Genomic DNA, 13302 nt, shown 5'->3' on the forward strand with positions numbered 1-13302 from the left:
GAAAGTAAAACAGGAAGTAGAATAATAACGATATCTAATTAGCGCCGCGAAACGCGACATCAGATCGTGAATCAGGCATCGATGCGTGAATGCAAGCTGTTTTAATTAAATCTCAATTTTATGGATAAAGAGGATATATTTGTATCACCAGATTGCAGAAATATGTATAAAGGGGGGAGGGGGGCTGACTTCACAGCAATAGAAATTCTTTCCAAGGTTCTTCATATTAATTAAAACACACCGACCTACGTGCAAATTTTATATATGAGTTTCGCGTTTGCTGATAACTTGGGCGAATCTGAGACCAAGAGTTAATTAACGAACAGAAAATATGTACTTCATGTATCGTAAATTGAAGAATCGGTGTGGAAAATTGATGGAAAATTATTCCCTTACACATTTATATCAACGGCAGTTATTATGTTACAGAAATTGTTCCGTTTTCACGTTACGGAGCGTTTTACTCTTTCACACCATTGCATCTCGTCGTAGGAATAATATTTTCTTACCTAAGTCCTTTTCCATTTTACGCGGGTCCATTCCACCTTTTTTTTTTTGTATTTTCCTTCTTCTTCTTCGTGCGTTTTTACTTTTTTAGGATGTTTAAAGAAAACGAGGTGAGGATCGGTGGAGAATGAATAGAAAATGATAAAATGTTGAGAAAAAATACGACAGGTGAGAGGTTTACTTAAGACGTCGCGACGGCTGTGGCAAGAGTTTAAAAAAAATTTAATTAACCCTTCGCCCGTAAAATTGTCGCTGACGAAAATATTGAACAGCAAAATTGAACTGCTGAGCAAACTCTACAGTCGCGGGGGAATAAATGCGACGCGAGGCTTTATACCGCATATAACAACATACGACGCATGATGTATTGACTCGGTGAATATTTAATCGCAACTTTCATTGTAAACGACACAATTTACAAGTGCGTGACACGGGGGGCTTGTAGGAATATTTCAAGAACGCAATTTCAACAATCATAGCGTAAAACAGAAAAAAGGACGAAATGAAAAAAAAACACTACAACACTCGACACCGTCAACGCAGTGAAACAATCATTTTCGCCGAATGGTCGCGGATCCAATTTTCAGATTAATTCGTGAACGCTGCTGCAGTTGGGGTCGAAATGATTCTACCGTGAGTAATTGTCGAGTTTTGAGTAACGACGAAATAGAAAAACAAAATTTCACCAGGCTTACGGTTATAAAACATCAAAAGTATAATCCGGTCAGTCAGTTATTTTCACGCTGAGCTGAGCTGAGCTGAGCTGCGCGTGCAGCAGCGTGCAAAAATTTCACCCCGCGACTCCGCAAATTCTCTTCGTTCTCCTGCAATATACTGCAATGTTCGTTGGTTTTTCCAGTAATGCTACACAAGCATCGCTGATAGCTATTGTATTTACAGTAAAATTGAAATGGTGTAAACAAAGCAAAAAAAAAATAAATAAATAAACAAATTTTCAAATTTCACTTATATTGCAATTAACTCTAATCGACGTGATAAGCCTTCGTCCTTCTTAATTAACGTTCAATCGTATAGATTAGTTGAATCAAACGAAAATATGTATTTTCGAAACGGATATTGTGAAAAGGACGAAAATCAAAGTGACAAATGGCAAATCAACTAGGATCTGTAAGCAAAAACGAAAAAAGCTGTTGCCGCCTCTGGAGACGAGAACATAAAGGCAGAGGGTTGAAAGCGCCTGCGCGCCATAATTGTGTAGTCACGTGATCGAATTCACACACAAACACACGGGATGAGACCTGTATTGCAGAACCGAAAGCGGCGAGCTCTCGTCTCCGCAGTCGGGCTTAGACTCGCGTCAGGGGAGCTTGCAGCCGAATCTCCCCTCCTAAGCGTGCACGATTATTTAAAAAACCTAGTAAATAAATGAACGATATTAGCTATTCGATGTACAGATCTGCGAACGTAATTCAATAGTGGACAAATTCGAGTGATTTGAAAACGGTATTATAACAACTCTGTGCAGTTTCACGTTGTACGGAGAAATTGGTTCAAACTTACGCGGGAAAAGTTATTCGTTCAAAAACGAAAGAAACGAAAGAACCAATTTAAAGCTAAAACCGACCGAATCGTAGTTTCTCTTTAGTTTTGTGTCTCATATTTATTTTCCCTTGTCGGCTCACATTCTGTGCAAATATGATTATGACCGTGAAGTTTGTGCTGATGGTTGCTGGCCTGGCGGGAAATCGTTGCTACGGAGGTGAGTTGCACAACACATTTACCTACCGAGTAATTTAACCTAAATTTTGTGTTTTTTGAACACGCGTGTTGTAACGCCTGCGGGGTGGCAACACGCGTGTTGAAACGCCTGCGTGGTGGCAACCCGCAGTGACTTTTTCCGTCCGCATGTAATAATTATCTTTCCAATCGGCTTCTGTAAAGACGCTCAAAAATTCGCCCGCTTATTGCAGAATTTATCATCATAACCATCGTACAGAATTTATGCAGCCGCGCTTGTTATAAAGATATATGTATATCAGAGCTTTGTATTGCAGCTGTACATCAGAGCCGTGGAAAATTAACTTTCAGTTTAAGAAGCGACCGCACATGAATTTTCAACAGCGCCATGCGCTATAACCAAGGCAAAAAACTGCGGCTTCTTCTGCAGAGCGTTCATTTTCGCGGAACAGAGCCGTTTGTCTCACCCTATTATGCGTCCTCTTTCTTTATTCATACCGTACACATGTATTATACGATGAATAATTTAACGCTCGTTTGTTTTTCCCTCTTTATAATATCAACGTTTTTCTTCTCTGCGCTTGTATAACATTTTGTCATCGGTATTACATGTTTCTTATTGGTAAATTTAATATATGGGGGAGTCCAAATGAACGTGAACAATATTTGACCCCAACCCCCAACGAACCGGTTGCCGATTTATCTCTTACTTCTACTCCACAAAATATATATATATTTCAATTTGTTAAATTTTTATTCTAGTCTTCCTTAAAAATTTTCACTCACCGACATCTAGGCTATGCTTCTTATACGCCATGTTGTTTATTCCACCATGAAAAATTAAAAATGTTCGATATTAAAAAGTATTTTTGATCCCAGATTTATTTGTTTACCGTTTATTTTGTTTGTTTTTTTTTCTGAATTGTTATAAAATTCAAAAAAATTGGAATCCGAGAAAAAATGAAGTCTTATTTTATAACGAAAACGAATAAAAACAAAATACATTAATTAAAACAAATTTTTTTTTGTTTCAATGAGATAGAGCATTGAAACTTTCAGAATCTTTTTTCTTCAAGGTGAAATCAAGATTTTTCAAGTTCGAGCATGAACTTTTTTTTAACGGCCACCCTAATGTATATATATATATATACATACATATACATATATATACATTTAAATGTCCAAAAATTTGCAAGTTATAGAATTTTTTCCCAGAAAACTTCACTCTTCGGTTATATAGGATTCTTTTACCCTCATTCTTTTATAGAAAACTCTTTCCGCTTAGAGATAATACTCGAAGTATATGGTATACCTGCACACATATATATATATATATACATAGGTGTATATGGTATAATATCTATGTATACCAATGCCTGTGTATTATAGTTGGAAACAATCTCCAGTGTAGAGGAGTATAAAATAATGACGGTAATGAAGAAGGGTAGAAATTCGTATACATACCTATCAGTATATATGTGTATATATTGTATATAAGTTTACCTTATATCCCGCGGCAGATTGAGCTTGAATGACGAAGGGGCCGAGCTGTGGGAATTGCGAGAGTTTTCGTAGGATTTAAAAGATAAAATGAAAAGATCCATATTGTTATTGCATTTCGTTCTATCTCTGTGATGATATACGAAAAAATGTCTAGGCTTTTGACTAATTATACCTATCTTATGAAAAAGAGGAAAATTGAAAAGTTCATACAGTTTCCGTTTTATTGTTTTTTTTTTTTTTTTGATTTTTTTTCGGTGTTTCCCGTTAATACCCGAATAATATTGATACACCTGTAAAATTAATGACATACCCGCGAGACTCGCGGCATTTCAAAGGTTTGTAAACAATGACGAATAAGCGAGAGGTTCATTCTCGCCATCATTTAACTCGTCGTTATACATCATATTCAAACTCAGCCAGGGTCTGTTTTTTTTTTTTTTCATCTTTCGTTTTTTCTCATTCCCGTCATGCTTCGCCGGGACACGAGGTAATTTCGTAGATTTACGCCCGAATGAGATCAATCATTTACGCGGTATATGAGCAAAGTTTCCACGATACTTCAACATTAATGCATTGTACTTTATGTATAAATTTAAACTAAGAATAATGATACGTGCGTAATGATGATATCGTGAAATCAAATATCGTGTGGTTTAATTTAAAATTGTAAAAAAGTTTCTTCGAACTTTCGCAATAATAATGATAATAATAATAATAATAATATAATAATAATTCCGCCAATATATAATATACAAATACAATAATTATTAGGAATGGAAAGTTTTGATGGTGCAGTTGAGAAAAATATTTTCGGAAACATTCGATTTCTTCGCACTCTATCTCTACAAAGCTCGACCAATTTTTTTACGTATTCCATTAATTTTTTTTTTTTCTTGGTATATATTTAGTTCTATGACGAGTGTCGGAGGACAAGTGACGTGACGTGATTCCGTTAAGCGACATTAAATGCGAGTGCATAGTCGCGTGACGGTTATGCCGGCTGCAAGGCGTGAAGGCGATCGCAAAATGGAATTGGCACATCGGGAGGGCGGTGATGACTGTGTGGAACATACGTCTGTGCAGGCTTATCAAATGAATGTCTCTCATCCCCCGATTACGTCCATTCAATTAAAACGGTTTCCGATATTCGCTGTGCCGCGCTGATGTTCGATTGTCCGCTAATTTTCCATCTCCATTCGCTTAACGCTGCCGCGATGAAACTCGCTCGACGCCTGAAAGGGACTCTAAACGCTTGCACAGATCATTTACAAACAATCGAGTTTATGCCGCCTGAGCTAAAGATCGAATTCGAATTTGAATTTCGAATGCGGGGATCACCGCGCCATCGGCAAACGCCTCGCTTTTACCGCGACATACAGAGACTCGTTTTAAATCTCCTCCATCCCTCCTCTATCGCGATAAACACACCCTCGACATCCAAACTCTGCTACATAGCTCTCGGTTCTCTTTGTCTCCGATGCGAGTGAGGAGTTATCGTCTGAGTGGTTCGTGCTCGCGAGCTGCAGACTCGTGTCTATATCTATACCCATACCAACGCAGCGATATTAAAACGTGAAATATATCGAAGGGAGCGAAGCTCGCCTTCGAATTCTGGAACCCCTGTAAAATCCACGAGAGGATATCGTCGAAATTGCGCCCGCGATTTTCATCCACTGGGCTTTTCGTGGCTGAAGAAAAATTATCGTGATAATCATACCGATGACGATGGTGATGATGATGATGATGATGACGATGATCGTAATTTGAGAAGAAATTTTAACGACCCTCGAACCCCCTGCAGAGGGGAAATAGAATCTTCGATCAAGTGAAATTCACTGCTGAAAGAGTGCCAGCGCTGACGGACCCGTCAATTTTCTAATTTCCAATTTGCACAGCCGTCGCGTCACGTCGAGCCGCGTCGCATCGCGTCGCTGCCCCCGAAACGCCTAACGATAAGTGAAAAGTTCAACTTTTCCTCCGTTAAACGGTCCTTGGGCAGTTTTAAATGTTAAAAGGTGCCCAGCAGCGCGCCTCTTTCCGCCCCTCTTTCGAGCACTCAAGAAATCAGGTCGCGTTAAAGTCACTCTTAAAGTTCACCGCGTCGATCCGATGGAAGTACTTCGAGAAGCCATTCAGATTCACGTGGCGCAGAACAGAAAGTACGCGAAAGGACTTGTATTCTTCTTCTCCCCATTCCTCAATTGGCTCAATTGCATCTCCGAACTCCTGAAGTACCGCAACACGAGTTGCGAGAATGAAAACCGGTTGCGGGTATGTCTTGTAGTAAATTTTATTTCTTCACGCGCTATTTTACGTCGCACCATCCCGTGAAAATTCATTTCCCCTGCTACAGTGTATGCAGCTCTTCCAATGAGGCCGTAGATATGTATAAAGTGGCGATAAAGACCCGAGCAATGCCCGCCCACCACCCACCTCGTTAGTTCTCGTTTAAAATTTTTCCACTCCATTGCCTCACCCCCCAAACTCTCAAATAGTTTTCCTCCGTTATATACAAATTCCGCGCACCTGACGTCGGTCTTTTTTTCCCCTCTTTTCACTCTCGTCACCCTGTTTCAACACCCTGTTCCATTGCGTATAGAAAAATTACTATGCGGTTGTATTAATGATCGGCAGTCGATTAAAAATTCTACCGAAATGTGGGGATGAAAGAAAAAGAAAAAGAAAATATTAAAGTAAGAATTTAATTAGAATGTTGAATTGTATTTGAATCTTTAACTTGTTGGATACAAGTCCGTAATCGCCGCAATTTACTACACGTCAGGAGTCTTCTGTAAAACTTATGTCTCAACGCCAGCAGATAGGCAACCCAAGTTACATTTTGACTGGCTAGCAATACAAAGAGCACAGCTTCGGTTGCCTATCTGTTGGCGTTGAACGATAAGTTTCACAGAAAATCTGGAGTCAGGCAGAAATTATGTCACTTGGTATACCGCGATCCGTTGTAACTGGTACTGCGGAATGTACATAGACGATAAGGTACGTGTCAAAATTTTGACACGTGACTGTAAGGGCGAGAAATCCTTGAAGAGCCCGAGGTGAAGGCGTAGTTTGATGTTTCAAGGATGGGCATGAGGTGGAGGAGGAGGAGTGGGGTCGAATTTGGAGTACGGAGTTGATAAGTTTCCCCGAAACTATATTGTGCCAAGTATAAGAGACGTGTGTGCGGATGTTGAAGAGGATGAGACGAGATTGAATTACTCAATGAAAATTATAACACGATTAACATTAAAGGCGCACGCTAGGCTGCCTGCAAGTGGCGGGGTAAGTCAAGGGAGACTGGTGGGTGTTCGGTGATACAGGGATGAGTCCGACTCGAGTCTCGTTTAATCCAGGATTATGGTTATGAGCCGATCATCTCAAGAGCGGCTGCTCCTCCTTAATTCCAAATCCCGGCGAGGACTTTATTGTATAAGGTTCGTACACACGCGCGTGCTGCACACAATAAGCTTCGCCCGGGAATCTCGACTCACCAGGAAAGCCGAAATATCATATATGGCCGGGCTTTTCGGCTCACGGAATCAAAACGAAAAACCCCCGCGCAGCCTCCCGCTCCCATGGGAATCCCCCGAAACTCAACAGGGATAAATCGTATCGCTCTTACAACCTCGCCGCACCCATGTGTGGATTACGTCGTCGTGTTCGGACGCAGTTTGCGCATCAAGTGTGTTGAGTAAAATCACTTTCCTGGTTTTTTTTTTAAAACCAGGCTGCTCTCGCAGCGGAATCGACTGATTTTCACACCTACTCAAGGCCAGCGCGGAAACTAAAACGTCGGTTAAAATACTCTGGAACCGAAAATCAACACGAAAATATAATCCCAGTAAAAACCCAGCCATATTTGTTTCTGGGTAATTTATAAAGTGATCGATAAAGGAAAGGATAGGCTGTAGGAGAGACCCATCGTCATCTCGTGACGTCACAGAGTTTCCTGTGTGACTAATTACCGTCGGAAAATGACCCTTTTTTCATTTTTATTCGTCAAAGTTAACTCTGCCTGGGTTTGGGATAATCCGAACCGATGCATCAGGACCGTAAATCAATTCGATTACATACTTTTTTCTTGCCAGAAGGCCCGCCATTTTCCCACTCTGAAAACAGAATGTCTGTGCGAGGACTATACCGTGACTGAGCAACAAAGTTTCAACTGGATTAAGCGAACAAGGTTCCGGAACTTAGTTTGTTAACTCCTACACATAGTACGCAACAAACGAAGAAACCCGAAACGTTAGGCCCTTAAGTTTTCTCCGACAAACTTACGCACCGCGTGCGCGCAGGGCTGCTCTGTATTTTATATGTATATGTATAACAGAAGACAGAGAGGGTATCGTACCTAACCTGTAACGGTTATGGATCCGTGACGTCAATCATTCCGCGGGGCGGGAAATATGTCGGCGGTGCTTCGATAGCGTTATTTAATTCGAATGATCGCAAATACCTAAGCCAGCTGAGCGAGGATGGATATTCATTCCACGAGAGTGAACGCGTTGCTGCTGCAGGATTCGAGATAAGACCGAGTGTTTCCGGATCGTCATTCCTCTTCCAGTTGCGGCGTGATTTTGTCGCTGAGATTCTTTCCTCTATTCTTTGACTTTCTCCACAACGAAGCCATTTCTCATATCCTGTACGTAGGTTGGTAGGTATATTTTATTGCGAGGACCTCCTTAAGGTGCTTATAAAGAAGCGTTGTACACCTCGAAAACGCGGGGAAGCAAAACTCCTATACCGCTCAAGCGAACAGAGTGAAACTTGGGCAATTAATGCCTTATCTTGGCAAAAAGTGGAGCGTCTTTTTACTTTTTCAAAATTTTGAAAAAAAATTTATAGATTGCTTACCACCCACAGAAATTGGCAAAATTTTCACAGTTACACTGAATGGATCGATCTATCCGGTATGATGCCACTCGGCGGTGATGAAACACACATTTTGAGCCCAGTCCCATGAGATTTGATGGTGAAATTACGAAATGGCAACTGATCTAGTTTTCGATTACGATGAACACCAAAATCTCATTTTAGCGACATTTGTTATCGACCTTTCATGCATGCCGGTAATTTATCTATAATCCCACTTCCTTCCCGAAAGTTCTCACCTTCTAACCGCTCCCTATAATTATTCACCTGTTCAAGGAATTAAGCAGTAAACGTTAATCGGTAGTAATTACACTAACGATCGATCGATCCGAGGCAGGGGATTTATATTATATAAAATGATATAAGAAATCCTGAGCACTGCAAAGTGGTGATCGTGGGACGCGGTTGCCGTAAAAATTGAGTGCTCGACGCAGTCGTGCACCTGGTGCATTTTCAGAAAGGAGCTTAAATCCCCGGGAGACGAGACGTTCGGTCCTCGTTTTTACCGTGACGCAGTTTCAGCTTTATCCGTTTCTTTTCTCGTCGCTAAAACTCTGCGGGAAAATGTCGACTTATATTTCGTCCAGAGCCATTTGTTTCGCGGGAAGAAAAAAATCTGCCAGTGCGGTGGACAACCGGCCAATCGGCAGACGCCGGTTCGTTTTAAGATTGACCCAAGCGAATAAATGGCCCCCTGGTTTAAGGGTAATTTAATGGGTGAGAAAGCCGCCGCGGCAGCTCCGTTGTTGAAGTAATTTATCTTTCGGCGACCCCCGACGGTGCTCGCACCTTCTATGTTTTCTTCCAGCCTGTAGCTTTTACTCGTTCCCGTAGCCAATAGACCGGCAACACGAAGAGAGGCGATTCTTAAAATATCAAACCAATCCATTAGACCCTTCAGCAAGGCTATCCAGCGTCTCGCACCGTCAACCGTCAAGTCAAAACGAGGGAAGAACTCGCCTGTGAAAACATGCACAACATTTTTTCAAAATTTCCTCAAATCCTTGCAGCATGTTTTCCAATTTCGTCAAAACTTGGGGTCAGTTTTTATACGCGAAATCCGGATCACGTTTTTAGCTTACGCGTTTGTTTTTACGTGCCTTATTGGCGTGTATATGGGGCATTCTACGTCAAGATAGCAGTTCGTGTCTCTCATACACCCCGTTCGATTGTTGATCGTTTTTTTAAGTCTTGTGTTCTTACCGACCCAAAAGGATTTTTTTTTTTTTTTTTCGTTTTTTCATGTCGTAATTAATTATTTTCTTTTCTCCCCTTTTAATAAAAAGGGAGTAGAAAAAAAAAACAAAAAAAAAACAAACTTCAATTAACACATGAAAAAACTAAAATCTTACGAAAAAAATCGTAAATATTGAGATTCCATTATCCTGTGGTGTTTAAAAATCACATTTGAAATCGTCCAATCTTGGATGAATTTTTTGATATTTTCATAAATGGCGTACCTATTCGGAGTTGATTTTTTGGAGTTTTTTCAACTTTCACCGGACGCTAAAAAATCTGAATAAAATTCCGAGATCTTTTGCAAGAACGAGTATAAAAATCATACTGAAAAAGATAAAAATCGAAGAGGGTGCGTTACACGGATTGCTAATTTGACATGGAATACCCCATACGTACCTTTATCCCTGGGATTGGATGCAGACCGGAAGGCTAAAGTCTCTGTGCAACTTCCGCGAAAGATTTTGGATCTCCAGTAAAAGCCTGAGGCGGTGCCAGGTGCTGAAATGAAAATTGTTTCCGTAACGTTACGTACACTCCGTCACCCTTTGCTCTATTCCTACTTTTACTTCACCCTTCAGAATTTTACATCCAGCCTCGAGTGCACGCCATGAGAATCCGGGCTAACAATAAGTTCGTCCACTGACACCCCCCCCCCCCCCCCCCCCCCCCTCGTGCTTCAGAGATGTCGTTTTATGCAGGAGATGCAGTAAAAGCGAGCAAAGCGTATTGCGATCGGAAGAAAGTGTGGATGTAAGGAAAGAAGACTGAAAGAAATTCATGTTTAGTGATGTGCCGAAAATGACTGAAGAAACTGATATAATAAATATTTGGATGCTGATTTTTATTTACATACAAATTAGGGATGAAAAAAAGTTGTTAATCCTCGCGTAATATACAGAGTGTGCGTATATTTTATACCGGGATAAATGTATTTGGAGTATGTATAGTTTTTTAGGCACAGGCGAGAAATCGGATACCGATTTATATGGTAAAATGTATAAGGAATATGAAAGATTCCGTTGAGCGTTAACCCAAATTCGAATAGCAAGAGTGTGACGACGGCGTCATTGCAATCAATTGGATACTCGCTCTGCTCTTTTTTGTCATTTTCCTATTTTTTTTCTATACTTTTTTTATTCTCATGAATTTTATGCGAGCAAAAACGAGTTCCTTGTACGTATATATATACGTATCGGGCAGGTTTCGTGTAGCGATATTGCCTGCAGAACGTATATATATATATATATATATATATATATATTCGGCCTCGTAATTAAATTCTCAAATCGATTTTGCCGGCGGTCCTTGCCGTGTAACACTGCAAGGGAGAAGAATCAGTAGAATATAAGAAGAGTAAAAAGAAGGGGAAGAAGCCTTTATCGGGAAATTCAATGGATCTGAATTAATCTAATTAGTTTCTCCGATTCCCCTCAGCGCCTTCTGTGAACCGAAAATCATTTCATTCATCTCGAAATGAACTTATCAGGGTGCGTAGACGATGACGTAGTACACGTCATTCGCACCCTCTAATATGTTCGTCCTGAAATCCCGAATCTGCATCAGAAGCCGAGATCAGGACACAAGCGCAACCCTCCCTCTGTAGGTTAATCGGATAGGCCTCGTCCTTAAGCTCTGGTAATTTCCTTCCGCGATCCTCCGATTGTTATCTCGCCGCGTGCTAATGCGTTAACGTACGTCTTATTGTTAACCCCTCAGTCCATTATGTGGAGGAGATGATTTTGCCAAAGTACCCATATCTCTGGGCATGCATTAATTAATTATACACGTCAGGATCGTAAATCGCAAAAAGGATACAACTCGCCGTATTCGTCCTGCACGTTTCACCTCTGACCTGTAACTTCCACGCGAACGACCCTCGCATAACTGTTCGGTTTTAAACTCGGAACGACAACAATGTACGCAGTTATACGTGCTGAGTCGAAGCGAGAGGGGCGAGTCGCGAAACGATTTTGGACACGCTAAACGTTCCGCATCCCCAGTTTAACTGACGGATATAGATACCCTGAGCAATCCATCATGGGCTGGTGGAATGAGGCGAATTGAAAGCAGCCGCCCTAAAGCCCTTTCGCGTTCTGACAAAAACTGGAATCGTTCCTCTTTGGCGTGCCGTTTACGTTACTGCAGCTTATACAGCGCGAAGAAATGTTTTCGCTTAACCTCAAAGCGAGCTCTACAAAGACACGCCATTCCCCAAAAGTATTTCATTAACAGCTTTTCTCTCTCTTTCTTTCTTTCTTTCCTTCTGTTATCACGCTTAGGTTTACTCACGCCTCGCTGTTTTGCCCGAGGCAAACATTTTTTCAATCCTCTAGCGAAAGGGAATTGTTGCTTTAAAAGGAACATTATTTCGCGGAAATTGAAGATTACTTAAGTAAGTACCTACAAAATGTAAATATCAAATATTCTCCCATATACGTATACAATGTACCATAAATTTTGGGGATGTTTACTGCTTGACGATGGTCAATAACTTCTTTTTACATAACCTATTCTTCGGCAACAATCGCACGTTGTGTCTTCTGAAGAGAACACTACCGTGTGCCTTCAACCCTTATACATGTATGAAAACTAACTGGTTTTGCTGAAAAATGTATCTACGTACTGTATCAGTCGATAGAACAGGAACAACACGAACCATAAGTTTTTATATTTGCATCAGATGTTGTTACCAGCTACTCTTAAATTTCTTTATTTGTTTCACTCATATGTATGATCGGTATAGAAGAGCAATCTAATGAACCGTTTTTAAAGTTTGCTCAAGTGTTTCTTTGACGCAGGGTGAATTATATTCAATCAAGTTCACACAGCAAAGGCGTCGCGGTTTTTAATCAAGCTGTTTCAAACGCCTTAATTTCACCGTAGACGCGGCTTTTAGTGCAGCCATCCGGTATTAGGTTTACTCAGGCTTTGGGAATTGCGTTAAACCGTGCTCAAAGCCGTAGCCAGCTCATTCTGTATACGGAATTCGATCGGCCCTTGTAAGCCGCAGTTGTGATTGGTTAATATCCTTTCATCTCGGTTGATGGCCAATCCTGAACCGACCGCCGCGTTCATTTGTTTTGCGGTTCTCAACTGCGCTATCCAATATATCCGAGCAGATCGATATATTTGTCGCTCGAGGGCAGTAGCGTCCTTCGAATTCGTTCGTTCTATCGCATCGGCTGATTCGCCAGCTGCGTATATAGTCGATACACTTGAAGAAATTTGTCGGACGAACGAACGAACGAACGAACGAACGAACGAACGAACGAACGAACGAACGAACGAACGAATGAACGAACGAATGGCCCCGGGTTTGATTAAACCAAGAGCAAAAGAACATTATTGAATTTCTTCGGAAAAGGGATTTCCAGGATATTATATTGACCGAGAGGATTATCATTTGCATCAATAGTGTATTATACCATACATTGCCGTCGCGTGTGACTCTGCAGTTTCAGATACTTCCCAGTATTATACTGA

General features: G+C 40.9%; 1 protein-coding gene across 1 annotated transcript in view; it reads left to right on the forward strand.

Annotated features, from left to right (window-relative positions):
* Nucleotides 1–5310, forward strand: part of LOC124404642 — a 31592-nt gene extending 26282 nt beyond the window's left edge. Inside the window, exons 7-8 of the mRNA XM_046878977.1 lie at nt 2228–2231; nt 5297–5310. The gene's annotated coding sequence lies outside the window, so the exon portion shown is untranslated. The remainder of the gene's footprint in view (nt 1–2227; nt 2232–5296) is intronic.
* Nucleotides 5311–13302: the final 7992 nt, after the last annotated feature.

This window comes from Diprion similis, chromosome 3, assembly GCF_021155765.1.
Source record: "Diprion similis isolate iyDipSimi1 chromosome 3, iyDipSimi1.1, whole genome shotgun sequence".
Classification (NCBI taxonomy): Eukaryota; Metazoa; Arthropoda; class Insecta; order Hymenoptera; family Diprionidae; genus Diprion; species Diprion similis.